At 33.3% G+C, this 15,676-nt stretch overlaps 1 protein-coding gene across 5 annotated transcripts in view; it reads right to left on the bottom strand.

The window, feature by feature from the left end:
* LOC101890662 (Ca(2+)/calmodulin-responsive adenylate cyclase) overlaps positions 1 to 15,676 on the bottom strand; it is a 320,493-nt gene that overhangs the window by 289,148 nt on the left and 15,669 nt on the right. Inside the window, exon 1 of one of the 5 annotated variants that reach the window (XM_059119133.1) lies at positions 1,526 to 1,789. The exons of 2 other annotated variants lie outside the window; for them this stretch is intronic. The gene's annotated coding sequence lies outside the window, so the exon portion shown is untranslated. Of the gene's footprint in view, positions 1 to 1,525; positions 1,790 to 15,676 lie in introns of those variants that run through there. 2 more of the 5 variants (XM_059119135.1, XM_059119136.1) reach the window with 2 other exon arrangements.

The raw sequence follows: 15,676 nt of genomic DNA on the forward strand, positions 1-15,676 counted from the left end.
GTTCGCCCTTGGGTCAAACCTTGGAATCCGTAAAATTTATATTTATAATTTTAATTGAAAATATTAACCCTCAAGGAGCCAAAGAGCTCCCTTTTAGTCGATTTTTTTTTTTTTTTTTTTTTTGAGAAAAAAAATAAAAATTCCTTTTAAACGGGAAACAAAATATTCACAATATTTGTTAGCCTTAAATTCAATTGAAGGTCCCAGAAGACATCAAACCTTACCAAAACCCAGGAATTCAAAAATATTAAAAACATATTAAGGGTTAACGTTCATTTGAAAATATGAAAAATTCCTCAACTAAACATCATTTTTGAGAGATGACACCGAAGGCAAAAATATTCTTCATCAAATTTCACTTTAAGCTACCACAGAAACTAAAGAGTTATTTCCATTATAAATGCCGGTAATTTTTATGGCAGCACTGTCAAGCTTCGAATGAATCGGATACGTATTTCACATTTTATGAGAGTTTAAGTTATTACAAATTTTGACCCGTTGTGGGGGAGGTACCAGAAGGAGTGCTCACAACAGACATTTTTAGCAGAAATATTGGGATGTCTGAAATTTCAAGAGAATTAGATGCTTAATTCGCATTTTATGATCGATTAGCTTATTCATAATTTTGACCCTTTAAGGCGGAGGTATCAGAAAGAATGGGCCAATATCTAACATCTTTATAATAGATCTTTGGGTGAGGGAAATATTGAGATGTGCCACCACGTCTGAATGGACTTGGATGTTAATTTCGCGTTTTATGAGCTTCATGAATATTAAAAATTTTGGCCTTATGTGTGGGAGGTACCAGAAGGAGTGGACTGATATCTTCACAGCAGATCTTATGTTAATAAATATATTGTGATGTGTGAAATTTGGCGATAGTCGAACTCTTACTTCATATTTTAGAAGAGCTATAATTATTCAAATTTTTTACCCTTTTTGGGGATGGTACTTGATGGAGTGGACCGATATAATCAATTTTTGCACCTCACCTTGCAATGATAAAAATATTGGGATGTGCAAAGCTTAAACAAAATCGAATAATTTTTTCTTTCCATGAAGTAAATTATTTCCTTTGCTTTGTGGGGAAGGTACCAGAAGGAGTGGAACGATATTGCCTATCTCCGAACTCGATCTTATCTTGGATAATAATATTACGATGTACCATGTTTGGATCGAATCGGATACTCCCTTCGAGAGTTATCGTGCACACCAGCCAGACGGACCGACGGATATCGCTAGATCGCCGCCAAATGTCCTGAAACGGATTTGGTACAAATAGACATATGGTCTAAAACCGCTATTTCGATGAGGCAAGTTTTGGCCGTATCAAATTATGTATACCCTCTCTAGCCATATTGCTGAGGGTATACAAATCAGACAACATTTCGAAACCGCACATCGTTCTATGAACACCCAGCTCTAAGGTTAGAAATGATCCTTATATCTCACTGAATAAAGTATTATGACTCCATACATGTTGATGACTACAAGGATATGATTTTTATAATTCAACATTTCTTACCCTATAAGGTAGTTGATTACCCTTTAACACATGAATCCAAACCGCTAAGTTATAGCGAATTTTGTCAGATTGTACATCCAATATCCATATTTACACTCTCAGGACAAAGGCGCATCAATTTTTCGCTTGGCAATCATATTGAGAAATTGAATTCCAGTTGATATAATTAAATTCCCACATTATATTTCTCGACGTTCTTGATTTGATCTCCACATAGAAATGATGCCCAGTTTTGTTAATTGTTTTTTTCTTTAAGGAATTCCTTTTTTTCATTTTCTTAATTCAATTCGAATATTTTGTACTTAATTTTATTATTTTTTTATTTTAATTTGCCAAATTTTGATTATTGAAAGCAAAGACTACTTCATACATTAGTTCATTTCTATCAGCTAGTTATTACTGTACAGCATTTTTGGGACACACAAATAGTTCCGCTACGCAATTTATTAGGTTTATTGGATCCCTGCCTTGGCGGAGGTGTTCCAATTTATCTTTGTGGACCTAGCATTCTACAGACTTCAGGTGATCTTTGCGCAGTTTTCCTGGTCCGGTGGTCTCACTGTAGTGTTGATTACTGCACAGCACAGTTCGTCCCTATAGGGCTTCCTGGCAATTTTGGAATAAGATGGCAGCTCCTTTTCATGTTCTGTGGCCCTCTTTCTCTTCTGTCTTAACTAAGTCTCTTTTTTTCCGGTTTCTGCGGCTTCCTTTGTTATTCCCTGTCTTTAGTTCCTTATAGATACCATCTCCAAATATCTGACCTAGCTTGCCCGCACCACTGACTAGTGGTAAGCTTTTTTTCCTTTTTCAAGGAAGACTTCCCGGCATTCTGCTCCTCCGGTGATCTGAATGTCTTTCCTGCTTCCGAAAATGTTGCAGGAGGGCTCTGGATCTTTAGGAAATCTTCCTGCCTTGAAGCCTCAGTCCTTCTTCTGAATATCTTGAGTTTACACATTTGCGCCCCGGATGACCTTATGTTGTTTGCAATGAACGTGGCAATACGTTGGCCTCACCTCCACTATACTGTGGAGGGTATATTAACATTGTCATTCCGTTTGTAACTCCTCATAATACTCATGTTAGAACCAGGTATATATTCTTAATTAGCGTAAAATTCTAAGTCGATGTAGCGATATCCACCTGTCCGCCTATCCGTCTGTCTGTTATAATCACGCTGTATTTGGAACGAATTGAGATAGAAAGCTAAAATTTTGTATATATTCTTGTTCAGGGTAAAATTCTAAGTCGATGTAGCGATGTCCCCCTATCTGCCTATCCGTCAGTCTGTTATAATCACGCTGTATTTGGAACGAATTGAGATAGAAGGCTAAAATTTTGCAAACATGTAGACAGATCTTAAATGGACCATATCGGACCAGGTTTTCGTATAGCCCCCCCTATAACCGTACCTCCCGATATTCGGTGGTTTTATGATTTTAGCGACATTATTTACCGGAATGGTTTTAAAGTTCGTTTTTGAAGATTTCAATGGGTACTACAGCCTATGACAGAAAATTGCGTATGCAGATGCACGTCTTGGTATAGCCCCCATATAACGATACGTCTCAATATTCGGTATTTTGATAATATTAGCGACATTATTCACCGGAATTTTTTTGAAATTTCGTATTTGAAGTTCGTAATGTGTACTACAACCCCGAAAAAAAAAACTTGGGTATACAGGTCCACGTCTTGTATATCCCACATATAACGGTAGGTCCCGATATTCAGTATTTTTAAGATTATAGCGATATTATTTACCGAAATTGTCTTAAATTTCGTGTTTGATATTTGGAATCGGTACTACAGCCTATGAAAAAAAGTTACTTATGCAGGTGCACGTCTTCGTATGGCACCCATATAACGGTTTTCATTTGAGCGGTATTTTTCGACGGATTTTTTTTTAATTTTTCAAGTTCCTTCCAAATGTTGGAGGGTATTAAAAGTTCGGTCAGGCCGAACTTAGCTGTTTTTGAACTTGTTTTTTTGTCCTCAAAATTTTTGTTCCGCTGGAAATCAGAGATCCCCTCGGTGAAATTATAAAATCAGTCTTTTACCAAATTCTCTCTTGGAGAGGTATCTCGGTATTTACAAATAGACTGGGGTGATCATTTACCCTCCCAGGTGAGGATAATTTGAGGACGTGCCCTGTTGGAGATTGGCAACGAAGATGTTCTAATATCTTCTAACTGAGATCTGACAATTAAATTTACATTGCCTTCTAATGAGTTATTCCGCTAATGTGATACCCAAAATCTTTGCTGAGTAACTATTCCAAATCCTGGACCAAGTTATCGCCTAGGAAAAATATAATCTACCTGTCTACCTATTAATAAAATTGACCCCCTCCCCTCGCTATATTCCAAAGAAATTTTTCTGCGACAAATCGTAGGGCTTCATCCTGATGTTCTCCCTGTTGCTGTTGTTGTTAAAGCTTGCGAAAGAAACGCACGAGTTACGTATAATCATACTACCCCTGATAAAATTGATAAGTTCTTGGAAACAATTAGCCAATAAAACGTGTACAATTATTGCACTGTAAGCATAAGTGAATTTGACATTCTTTAGTTTGACTTTATTTTATTTTTCCAGTTAAAACTGTCTGGAGCTGAGTATACAATTATTTACAAAAGTGTGTTAATCAAATTTCATTTAAAATAAACTTATGCTAACACTGCAATAATTAATTAACAAATAATACCTGTAGAATAAGTAAATTAAAAATGTAAAAGTTAGTCTTAGTTCCATCCTCTTAGTCGCAAGTCGACGAATAAATAAATAAAAGAAAGAAAAAAAAGAAAACAATTTTTTTTTTAATAAACATAATTAATCAGGTTATCTAATTGGCGCAGTCGGTAGGATCCTTTAGGAATTAAAAAGGATCCAGTGAAACGTACCTAAATTATAAATAATTAAATAAATTCTGCGAATCCTACGGGACCCTCCAGGATTATAAAATAAACATTAGTGCAGTGAATAATTAAAAAAAAAAAAAAAATTAAACACCACTAAAATAAACAATAGTGCAGTGAATAATTCAAAAAATTGAACACCACTAAAATAAACAATAGTGCAGTGAATAATTCAAAAAATTGAACACCACTAAAATAAACAATAGTGCAGTGAACATTTAAGTTAAGTGGACACCACTAGATAAAGGAAGTCAATCCTTTTTTTTTCTTTTAAAAGTGTATTCGCAAAGGCAAAAAGTCTTCGACAAACGAAGAAGAATGGAGGAACAAGCTCACATCGCATCCGTAAATGCGGCAGAAGAACTAGCCAGAAAGGATCAACAATTGGAACGGTTACGCCAAGCATATCTAGAATTGCAACAGCAAACACAAGAACTACAACAACAACAGCGTAACCCGGTGTTATATGATACACAATCAAATAATGCAAAAAACAACATTTTAAAAACGATAAATCATCTACCCATTTTCACCGGCACCGGAGAAGTAACGGTGAACAGCTTTTTTAGTAGCACTGAATACTTGCTGTCAACTATACAAGATGAAAATATTAAGAAGGAGGCCATAAGAACAATATTCTATAAAATAATCCAGGGACAAGCTAAAGACGTCATAATAAACATACCCACACCGGACAACTGGCAACTAATCAAAGAGACTTTAAAACTAAGGTATAGACCGAACGTGGAACCACACAATATATATAGGATGATAGCCAACTTAAAAGTAAATTCGGTAAGTGAATTAATAATAGAGTTGCAGAATCTAAAATATAAGGCAGATGAGTTAATAGTTTATTACCGAAATGACCACTATATTGACTTATCAAACGTGGACAGTCTTTTAGTAAATACAGTTAAGGAAATGACACAAGGTACACTGTTAGACAAAATTTACGAAGAAAGAAACATTAATGATATATTAAAAATATTGACAAGAAGGAGATTTGAAGACACATGCATTAGGCCAGAATATAGGAAGTTTAGGACTAAAGACGACGTAACATTTAGACAAAATCGGTCGCAAAATAGGAATAATTTTAATCCGCAGATTAACAGTAATAACCAGGGATATAATCAACGGAATTGGTTAGGACAAAATAATTTTAGGTCGGATATTAGACAAGAACGAAATAATAATGATAATAATAAAACCTATAATAATAATAATAACGATAACTATAATAGGAATAGAAACTTTAATCATTCAGGACAGTATAGAGTCCAACAAAATAACAGTTATAATAATAACTATAATAATAGGAATCAAAATGGAAATTTTAATCATTCAGGACAGTATAGAGTCCAACAAAGTAACTATAATAATATGTCGGGAAATTTCAGAAGGTTTCAGCAACAGGTAGGAAACCCTAGGCCAAATTTCAGCCAAAATCGCTTGAATCAACCTAGGCAAGACCAGCAGGAACCTATGGAAATAGACAATATAGAAGTAGATAATTATCGAGTAGTAGGAAACTCTGAACCAAATTTACATCAGGATAACAGACAAGACCAAAGACAAAATAATTTTTTTCGGAAACAACCTCCGATTGTTTACCTACCATAACCATTACGATTAATAAAAGGAAATATAAAGCTTTGATTGATACAGGCGCAAACTTAAGCCTGATTGACAGTAAGGTAAAAGATTTTGAACGAGTTTTACTAAAACAACCTATAGAATTTAGCACCATAACTAGGAAGGACATAATTAAATTTGAAGTTATAACTGACGCACCTATGGAATTTAACTTACCAAATTATACAAAAATTAAGTGGAAAATGCAAGAGTTAAAAGGAAGAAAGTACAATTTTATTATAGGAGTTGATTTACTAAACCATTTTAACACGATGATAAATTTAATAGACGGACACATAACATTTAATAACAAGATTACAAAATTTTTAATTAATCCATATAAGGATTTGGAAATATGTTCATTGGAAAAACTGGAAGTTGACTTGGACAGAATTCAGTTGAATCATTTAAATGCAGAGGAGCATTTAGAAGTTACGAGAATTTTAAGAAGATTCGACAAAATATTTTTTAAAGAAGGGGACCAATTGACAAGTACAATGACAATAAAACATGAAATAAGAACGACAACAAATGAACAGATAAATTCCAAATTATACAGATATCCGCCACAACATGAAGAAGAAGTACGACGACAGATCAGGGAAATGGAGGAACAGGGCATAATTAGGAAAAGTTGTTCAAGATATTCAAGCCCATTAATAGTAGTACCCAAGAAAATAGATAATTCTGGAGAGCGTAAATATAGATTAGTGGTAGATTATAGGAAGCTTAATGAAGTGACGATCGATGATAAATATCCACTACCGAACATAGATTCAATTTTAGATAAACTAGGACGAGCACAATATTTTACTACCTTGGATCTAGCCAAGGGATACCATCAAATTCTAATAAGAGAACAGGACAGAGAGAAAACAGCTTTTGTGACACCTCACGGATTATATGAATTCATAAGAATGCCGTTTGGGTTAAAAAATGCCCCAGCGACATTCCAACGATTAATGAATGAAACACTAAGAGATTTCATTAATAAAACATGTGTAGTTTATCTGGACGATATACTTATTTTTAGTACTTCTCTTAAGGAACACGTTAAAGCCATAACGGACATTTTCACGGTATTGGAACGGGCAAATTTAAAAATACAAATCGACAAATGTAATTTCATGAAAAGAGAGACAGAATTTTTGGGGCATATTCTGACAAAGGAAGGACTAAAACCAAACCCCAATAAAATTAAGGTTATTCAAGAATTAGATTTACCTAAAACAGAAAAACAAATCAAAAGTTTCCTGGGATTAACGGGATATTATAGAAAATTTGTGAGAGATTATGCTAAAGTCGCACAGCCAATAACAAAATACTTAAAGAAAGGTGTAAAAATAAATTTAAGGGACCCTACATACATAGAAGCTTTTGAAAAATTAAAATCTTTAATTAGCTCTCATCCAATTTTAAGATACCCAAATTATGAAAGACAATTTACATTAACTACAGATGCGTCGAATTACGCAATCGGTGCTGTACTGTCACAGGAGGGACATCCAATTTGTTTTGCATCAAGAACGCTTAACAATCACGAAAGAAATTATTCGGCAACGGACAAAGAATTTCTAGCAATATTATGGAGCGTTAATTATTTGAGACCATACCTCTATGGTCGAAAATTTAAAATACTTACGGATCACCAACCCATCAGATTTTTACACACAAAATATAGAGGGAAAGACATGTCACCCAGGCACCAGCGATGGTTTTTGAAATTAGGAGAATACGATTTTAATATAGAATACATAAAAGGCAAGGAAAACAAGGTGGCAGATTTTCTAAGTAGAATTGAGAAAGATAATGAAGATGATACCATTTCAGATAAGGTACAAAATTCGGAGAATAATTCAGAATTGAGAATAATAAATAATATTGAGGATGATGATGATGTATCAATGATTACAATTCATTCAGCTGATGAAAATTTACAAGATCATTTCTTTATAAAAGAAGAAATAGTGAATAAGTACAGGACACAGATTATACTTACAAATGATAAAGTTCAGGAAATAAAACATTTACATAATAAAAGGATAATTTTCATAGCGGAAAGTGATTTTCACGAAATGGGGGAAATATTTAGAAAGTATATTACCAAAGGAAAAATAGGTATATTTTCGGAAGTATCGGAGAGAAGCTATAATACTGTTCAGGAAAAACTAATAGAAATGTACTCTAATGAGAAACAAGTGGAATTTATTAAATGCACTATCAGGGCTCAAGATATAGAAACAGAAGTGGAGGCGGTGAAACAGATATCATTATATCATGTAAAAGAAAGTATGCACTCGGGCATACAGGAAACCTATAACCAACTAAAAAATAAAATTTATTACCCAAGATTAATGGAACTAATTCAATTAGTTATAAATCAATGTGAAGTTTGTCAGGAGATAAAATATGATAGAAATCCAATTAAATTGAAATTCTCATACACAGAAACACCGTCGACGAAAAACGAAATAATACATATTGACACATATGTGATTAAAAGATTTCATTTTTTGACAATAATTGATAAATTTTCTAAATTCGGTGCAGCGTATCCATTGAATGATAGAAATCATTTAACAATAATGGAGCAATTAGATGATCATTTTACAAAGGTAGGGAAGCCAAGGAAAATAATAGCCGATAATGAATTTAACGCCACTAGACTAAAGGAATTCTTAGACAATGAAAATATAGAATTGCATCTGACCAAACCTAATAGTCACACGGGAAACGCCGACATAGAACGATTTCACAACACAATTGCGGAAAAGTTTAGGATAATGTATAAAGCAAATAAGGAAATACCGGTGAAACAATTAATTCAGAGATCAATTAGAAATTACAACGAACGATATCACTCAACTATTAAATGTACTCCTAAAGAGGTTCAACAAGGAAAAATGGATGAAAATAAAGTTAGAAAGTATTTAGAGGACAGTAAAAGAAAAATAATAGATAAAATAAATAACTCTAGAGAAGATTATAAGGAAAATAGAAAAGAAGGGTTTATAAAAAATTATAAGGCCGTCCGACATAAGGAACAACCGAAATATAAAAAGACAAAACTGGAGCGAATACATCCGTGCAATATTAAAAGACCTTTGAAATTTGCAGATTTGGACAATACTGATGATACTAATATGGATACCACAGACTAGAGGGATAATTACTACAAAATTTCTGACAGAACAAAGAGGATATATGGACATTTGCATGGGAAATCAGAAAATTGTTAATGAATCGGACATAATTTTACATATAATCAATCTTCACGAAATTGAAACAATTTTAGATGACATAACAGATAACATTATTCTAATGAAAATCGAAAACAAAGAATTACTTGAGTTAGAACTATTAGATGCCAGAAATAAATTAATGACGTTGATACCCAAACAAAATAGAAAAAGACGTGGACTAATTAACGGTATAGGAAGTATGACCAAATGGTTATTTGGGACGATGGACGATGAAGACAGACGGAACATACAAGAACATCTTCTTAATATTAATGAAATTAAGGAAAATAATAATCAACAGATTGTAATTAATGATTATTTCAATATAACTTTAAGTCATTTAAAGATGGTAATTAAGAATGATAGAAAGAAAATAGAACAAGAATTAAACTCTATAAACAAATTTTTAGAGGAAGAAAATAATAAAAGTTTATACTTAGAACAATTGACTAATATACAATTAATTAAGAATAAGATAGAGCATTTGCAAGACAACGTAATTTCTGCAAAATACGGGATTGTACACCCAAGTATTTTAACAAGTAGAGAAATAAGAAAATATGAAATAGATTATAACAAACTTAAATATATTCAGTTTGGAACAACATTTCTTAACAACTCTTATCTTGTGTTTGGAATAAAAATACCTAAACAATTTATAACAGTAAAATTAAGATTTATTGTACCAATACCAGATAATGAAAATAATGAAATAGAATCTAATATGGAAAGATTTTTTGAATTTCAAAATAAAACTTATAAATTTGAAGAGAATAAACATTTAAAAGATTTAAAGTTAAGTCATCATTGTTTAATAAAGAATAATTGTCAATTGATAAAAAATAAAGACTTTGAAATTATACAGTTAGATATAGACACAATTATAATTAAAAATGCAATAAACACGACTGTAAATCAAACTTGTAACTTTGAAAAAATTTTGTTAAATGGAAATTATTTAATTAATTTTAATAATTGTTCAGTTAGGATAAAAGATTATTATTTTTCAAATATTGCAGAAATTACAAAAGAAAGACAAATAATTGAAAATACAAACAAAACTCAAAATTTTAAACATAAGATATCGTTCGAACAAATTGAAAAAGAACATCAATACAATGTAAGAAATATCGGAAAATTAAAATACCACACTAAAATAACATATGTATGTAATATTTCTATAGTAATTGTAATAATTATTTTAATTTTCATAATCATAACAAAACATAAATATATAACTGTAAAATTAAATAAAAGAATTCAGGAGAATTCTAGTCTAAAGGGGGGAGTAGTTACGTATAATCATACTACCCCTGATAAAATTGATAAGTTCTTGGAAACAATTAGCCAATAAAACGTGTACAATTATTGCACTGTAAGCATAAGTGAATTTGACATTCTTTAGTTTGACTTTATTTTATTTTTCCAGTTAAAACTGTCTGGAGCTGAGTATACAATTATTTACAAAAGTGTGTTAATCAAATTTCATTTAAAATAAACTTATGCTAACACTGCAATAATTAATTAACAAATAATACCTGTAGAATAAGTAAATTAAAAATGTAAAAGTTAGTCTTAGTTCCATCCTCTTAGTCGCAAGTCGACGAATAAATAAATAAAAGAAAGAAAAAAAAGAAAACAATTTTTTTTTTAATAAACATAATTAATCAGGTTATCTAATTCACGCGACATAAAAACGTGTATCATCCACATGCGGCTGGCTGCTGATTACAATACGTATAGTAAAGGTATACATGTGTATGTGGGACTATGTCAAATACAGAGCGTACAACAAATGAGAGTTTGTATGTAAACATAAATACAACAACAACTATACATTTTTCTCTACAAACAAAATTTTGTATGTACCCTGCATAATAAATAAACAAAATATTTTATGACAACAAAACATATTCGAACATCGAAAATATGCTGCGAACAACATAAGCATTTGCGCCGCAGCACACATAAAACAGCCGCAGCACACATAAAACAGTCACACATTCACAACACAGCTGACATCAAACCTTTTTGTTGTCTACCGAACGAGCAAGCTATTCGGCTCTACTCTGTCGCACAACAATCAAACCTTCAAATTCGAACAAACATTCACTTGTCGTTTTATCTCGCAACCAACCAACCAACCGACAGCAACCATAACCCATAACATTTTCCATCAATACATCCACCATACAATGTCGGAGGTATCTTTTTATCCATGAAATGCACACGTAACAACAAACCATTCATTGCCGAACCAAGACGGACGAAGAATATGCCGAACACAACGGAACGGAAGAAATAATGATTCCTTATTGTTTCATGGCTTGGTTGGTCATGGCAAACAAAACATTCTCACTGGAAAACAATGTCAAGAGACAAAGATTTGCGTTATTGTGGGGAAAAAGAGAGGGAGAGAGAGAGACCAGTGAGATGAAAACGGAAAGAGAGAGTGTGAGTGTGGGAGAAATTTCATTCAATTCATTGAGTAGAAAACACCAGACTTCTTGATAACTTTGCAAGTGGCCAAAGAAGGTGGCATAAAACAGCACTCTACTCCACACTCCCAACATCGAACTTCGTTGTTGGCAAGTGTATTTAATAATTCAAAGGGAACGGAAAAGGGCGCGACACAATGGGGACGATGATGTCGTCGTCAATGATACAAGTGCAGGAAATGAAACTCCAAACTCCTCTTCAACGATTGAAAGCTGTGGAGAGAAATAAATAATTGAAACTTAAACAAATGTCAAGAATGTGAGAATGGCAACAAAAAAGCGAAACAGAAAATACATCAAACCGCAAAATAATCTCATGCTGGATGAGTTTGAATGAGGCTGGTGGCGGGCATGGACATGGTATTATTACTGATATTATACATTGTATTGAAAATGGAAAAGGTCAAAGTTGGCCGGGAACTTGATGCTGCATAACATTAAATCTTAGAAAGTCTGGGGGAGTTTGCTTTTCAAAAGAGAAAATGGTATTCATAAGGGATACGCATTTTGTTTTAAATATTAAAGAAAATATAAAAGCAAAAATTTGGGAAGAATATGTGCTACTTTCGGCATTACTAGTAATGAAAAGCACATGACCTTTGCATTACTGGCATTCCAAAAATAATGACAACAACACAACCTCCGCATTACCTTGCTCACTGGTATAAAAATGGGGTATTCCCCTAAAATTTACATGGCAAAATAACAAACTCTTATTATAGCAGGTAATGAGTAACGGCAATATCATAGGGCCAGACGTAAGATGCTTGCAGTATTCGGGGCCAATAACAAGGGCATCCAAGTCCAACTCCTTCAAACATTTTTGTGAGCAGGTGGATAGCGGAAAGTATTCTCAAACCAAGATAATGGTTGATGAAATGGGCAATGGAATGGAAATTTCTGAAGAAATGTAAAATGTAATAAATACCCATTTCCCACCGAGTGTTCCGACATATCGGCATATATAATTATACATCAAATACGATTAATAAGAATATGTAAACACTTGCTATGTGAATAGATATTGGAGGTGCTATCAATAACATCAGAATCAATTTGAGTTATCCAAAGGTAGATCGGTTCCTTCAGAACTGCATGAGCCACATGCTAAGGAAGTGATGGATAAGCTACGGTCATTCATATTATGGACATTTTTTAAGGGAACCCCGCAAAGGGCAGTTTTATCACCAGTGGGTAACAACCATAAACTAAATATTAACGAATCAAACCAAGGAGGTGCCTGTCTCCTATACAAATGATGTTAAAATACTTCAGAGAGGGAGGAACTTAGGACCGAATGGTTCTTAAAGATAGCTTATAACTTTACAGGCCAAGAGGACTTAACGTAAGCCCGAAAAAAAGGGAATTTTGTCTTTTCCCCAGGAAGACTAAACTTGGACACATCGATGTTTCAGATTCCCTGAAAGGCAATTAGTATCTTAAATAAAGTCAAATATGTAGGAATAATTCTGAATAAAAAATCTTAATTGGAAAGGCCACATAAACATAAAAGTTCAAAGATGCTGGTCAATCTGGGAAAGAACAATAGGTCTAAGGAAGGTCTTAAATCCAAAAATGTCTACTGGCTGTACAGCAGCTTAATTAGACCTATTCCAGCATTAGCATTCTGGTGGGCAGCAATGGTTAAAAAGTACAATATCTAAATTTTACAGAAAGTCCAACGAAAGGTGCAATGGGGACTACTCAAACAAGGGCTTTCGAGTCTAGTCTTTATATTCACTCAGTAGAGTTGCGGACTAGTCATGAGCTAGCCGTCGCAGCCAAGAGAAAAAAGCAATGGAATAATAATTATAAATGGTGATTTTTCATACCCTCAGCTATATGGCTAGAGAGGGTATATATCATTTGATACGGCCAAAACGTGCCTCATCGAAATAACTGTTGTAGACCTTAGGTCTCTTTAGACCAAATCCGTTTCAGGACATTTGGAGTCGATCTAGCGATGTCCGTCCATCGGTCTGTCTGCCTGGCTGGCTGGTGCGCACTAAAAAAAAGAAAATAAACAATATCAGCCCACTGCATCTAGTACTTCCCCCATAAAAGGTCATTTTTGGAATAATTATAACTTTTATAAAAAGAGAAATAAGAGTCCGATTACCTTCAAATTTTACACATTCCAATACATTGATAACAATAAGATAATCATTTCCTTCTGGTACCTCCCCCACAAGGGGTCAAAATTTTGTATAGCTATGAGGTTCGTAGAACGGGAAATGGACATCTAATTCCTTTCAAAATCGGCACATTTCAACATTTCTATCAACACAAGACAAGGACTGAAGATGGAATATGTCGGACCACTCCTCTTGGTACTTCCCCGCAACGGGTCGAAACTTTGAATAATTTTACCTCTCATAAATACGAATTTATCATCAAAATCTCTTCAAATTTTACGCATCCTAATATTTCTATCGACACAAAATCTGGTGTGAAGATGGAATATTTCAGATCACTCCTTCTAGTACCTCCACCACATCGGGTCAAAATTTTGAAAAATTATATCTCTCATAAAATGCGAAATAAGCATCTGATTTTTTTCTCAATTTAACACATTCCAAAATGTTTACTAACACAAGATTTGGTGTGAAGATGATAGATATCGGCCCACCCCTTCTTGTGCCTCCCCCACAAATGGTCACAATTTTCAAAAATTAAAATCTCTCATAACTTGTGAAACGGCGAAATTCGGCGATTCTCTTTAAATTTGGTATATCTACATATTTTTCTCAATCAAAGATCTGATCCTCACAAAATTTTGCATGTGGGTAGGGTTAGGATTTCTACTGTTTTCAAAGATGTATATTTAGGGGTTCAAATGGACTAAAAAACAAAATGTTAATGATTTTGCAGTCGCTATACAGGTCGCAATTGAAACACATGGAAACACACAATTGAAAAGATGGAATTCAAGCGAGATAGTGTGACTTCTTTATATTTGGCTGGAAAACCACAAGTGGCTATCGTTAGAGTAATACAATACTTAAAGGTGAATAAATCTTTTGTGTCTCGTACTATCGCTCGTTACCGTGATACTGGTAGCGTAGCCCGACGTCAAGGAAGTGGACGGAAGAAAACAGCAACTTCAGCAGAAATGGCTCGAAAAGTAAGGAAGCGACTTGATCGAACCCGCGTCGCAGTGTCCGACAAATGGCTCGTGAGCTGAACATATCGAAATATTCCATTCGGCAAATATTGAAAAATGAGCCGTTTGAAGGCCATAATTCATGCCTAATGTGACCAATTTGAACAAATCTAAATTTATTCTAAAATTTGATGCTATTTCCGACATTTTTTGTTTTCAATAAAATTAAAAAAAAAAAAATTAAAAAGTTTGGTGTTTGACTTTGTTGCAGTTTTTTCATCTGTATATTATACTTTTGTAGAGTATCACATGGTCGGCCCTGCATGCGTACTTGTTTTCTAATAAATTTTGTTTCAGAGAAAATTAATATTATAACTTCTTCATATATGTACTAAAAATCACTGGATTTTTATTCTATTTTTTTTTTTCGAAATTGCACAAGAAGAGTTAAACGACAAGCGAACATTAAAAACAATTAACAAATATACAATCGTAAATAAAATATTTTTTCTCTGCATAGACTGGCAATATTATAAGAAGCCCACAATGTGGTTTAATTTTACTTCTGTATTCAAAAATATATTTCTCTTTTGTGGTTTTGCAACAAGTATATACATATATTTCTATTCTAAATATATTGATATAGGTATATTAAATTTAAAATAAAAATGGTGAATAAACATTCTAACGCGACCGATGCTGGTTTCGCATTTGTTTATTTTATTCAAAAATTCTTGAGATAACAATGGATGTGTATT

The sequence above is a fragment of the Musca domestica genome, unplaced genomic scaffold, assembly GCF_030504385.1.
Source record: "Musca domestica strain aabys unplaced genomic scaffold, Musca_domestica.polishedcontigs.V.1.1 14, whole genome shotgun sequence".
NCBI classification, from domain to species: Eukaryota; Metazoa; Arthropoda; class Insecta; order Diptera; family Muscidae; genus Musca; species Musca domestica.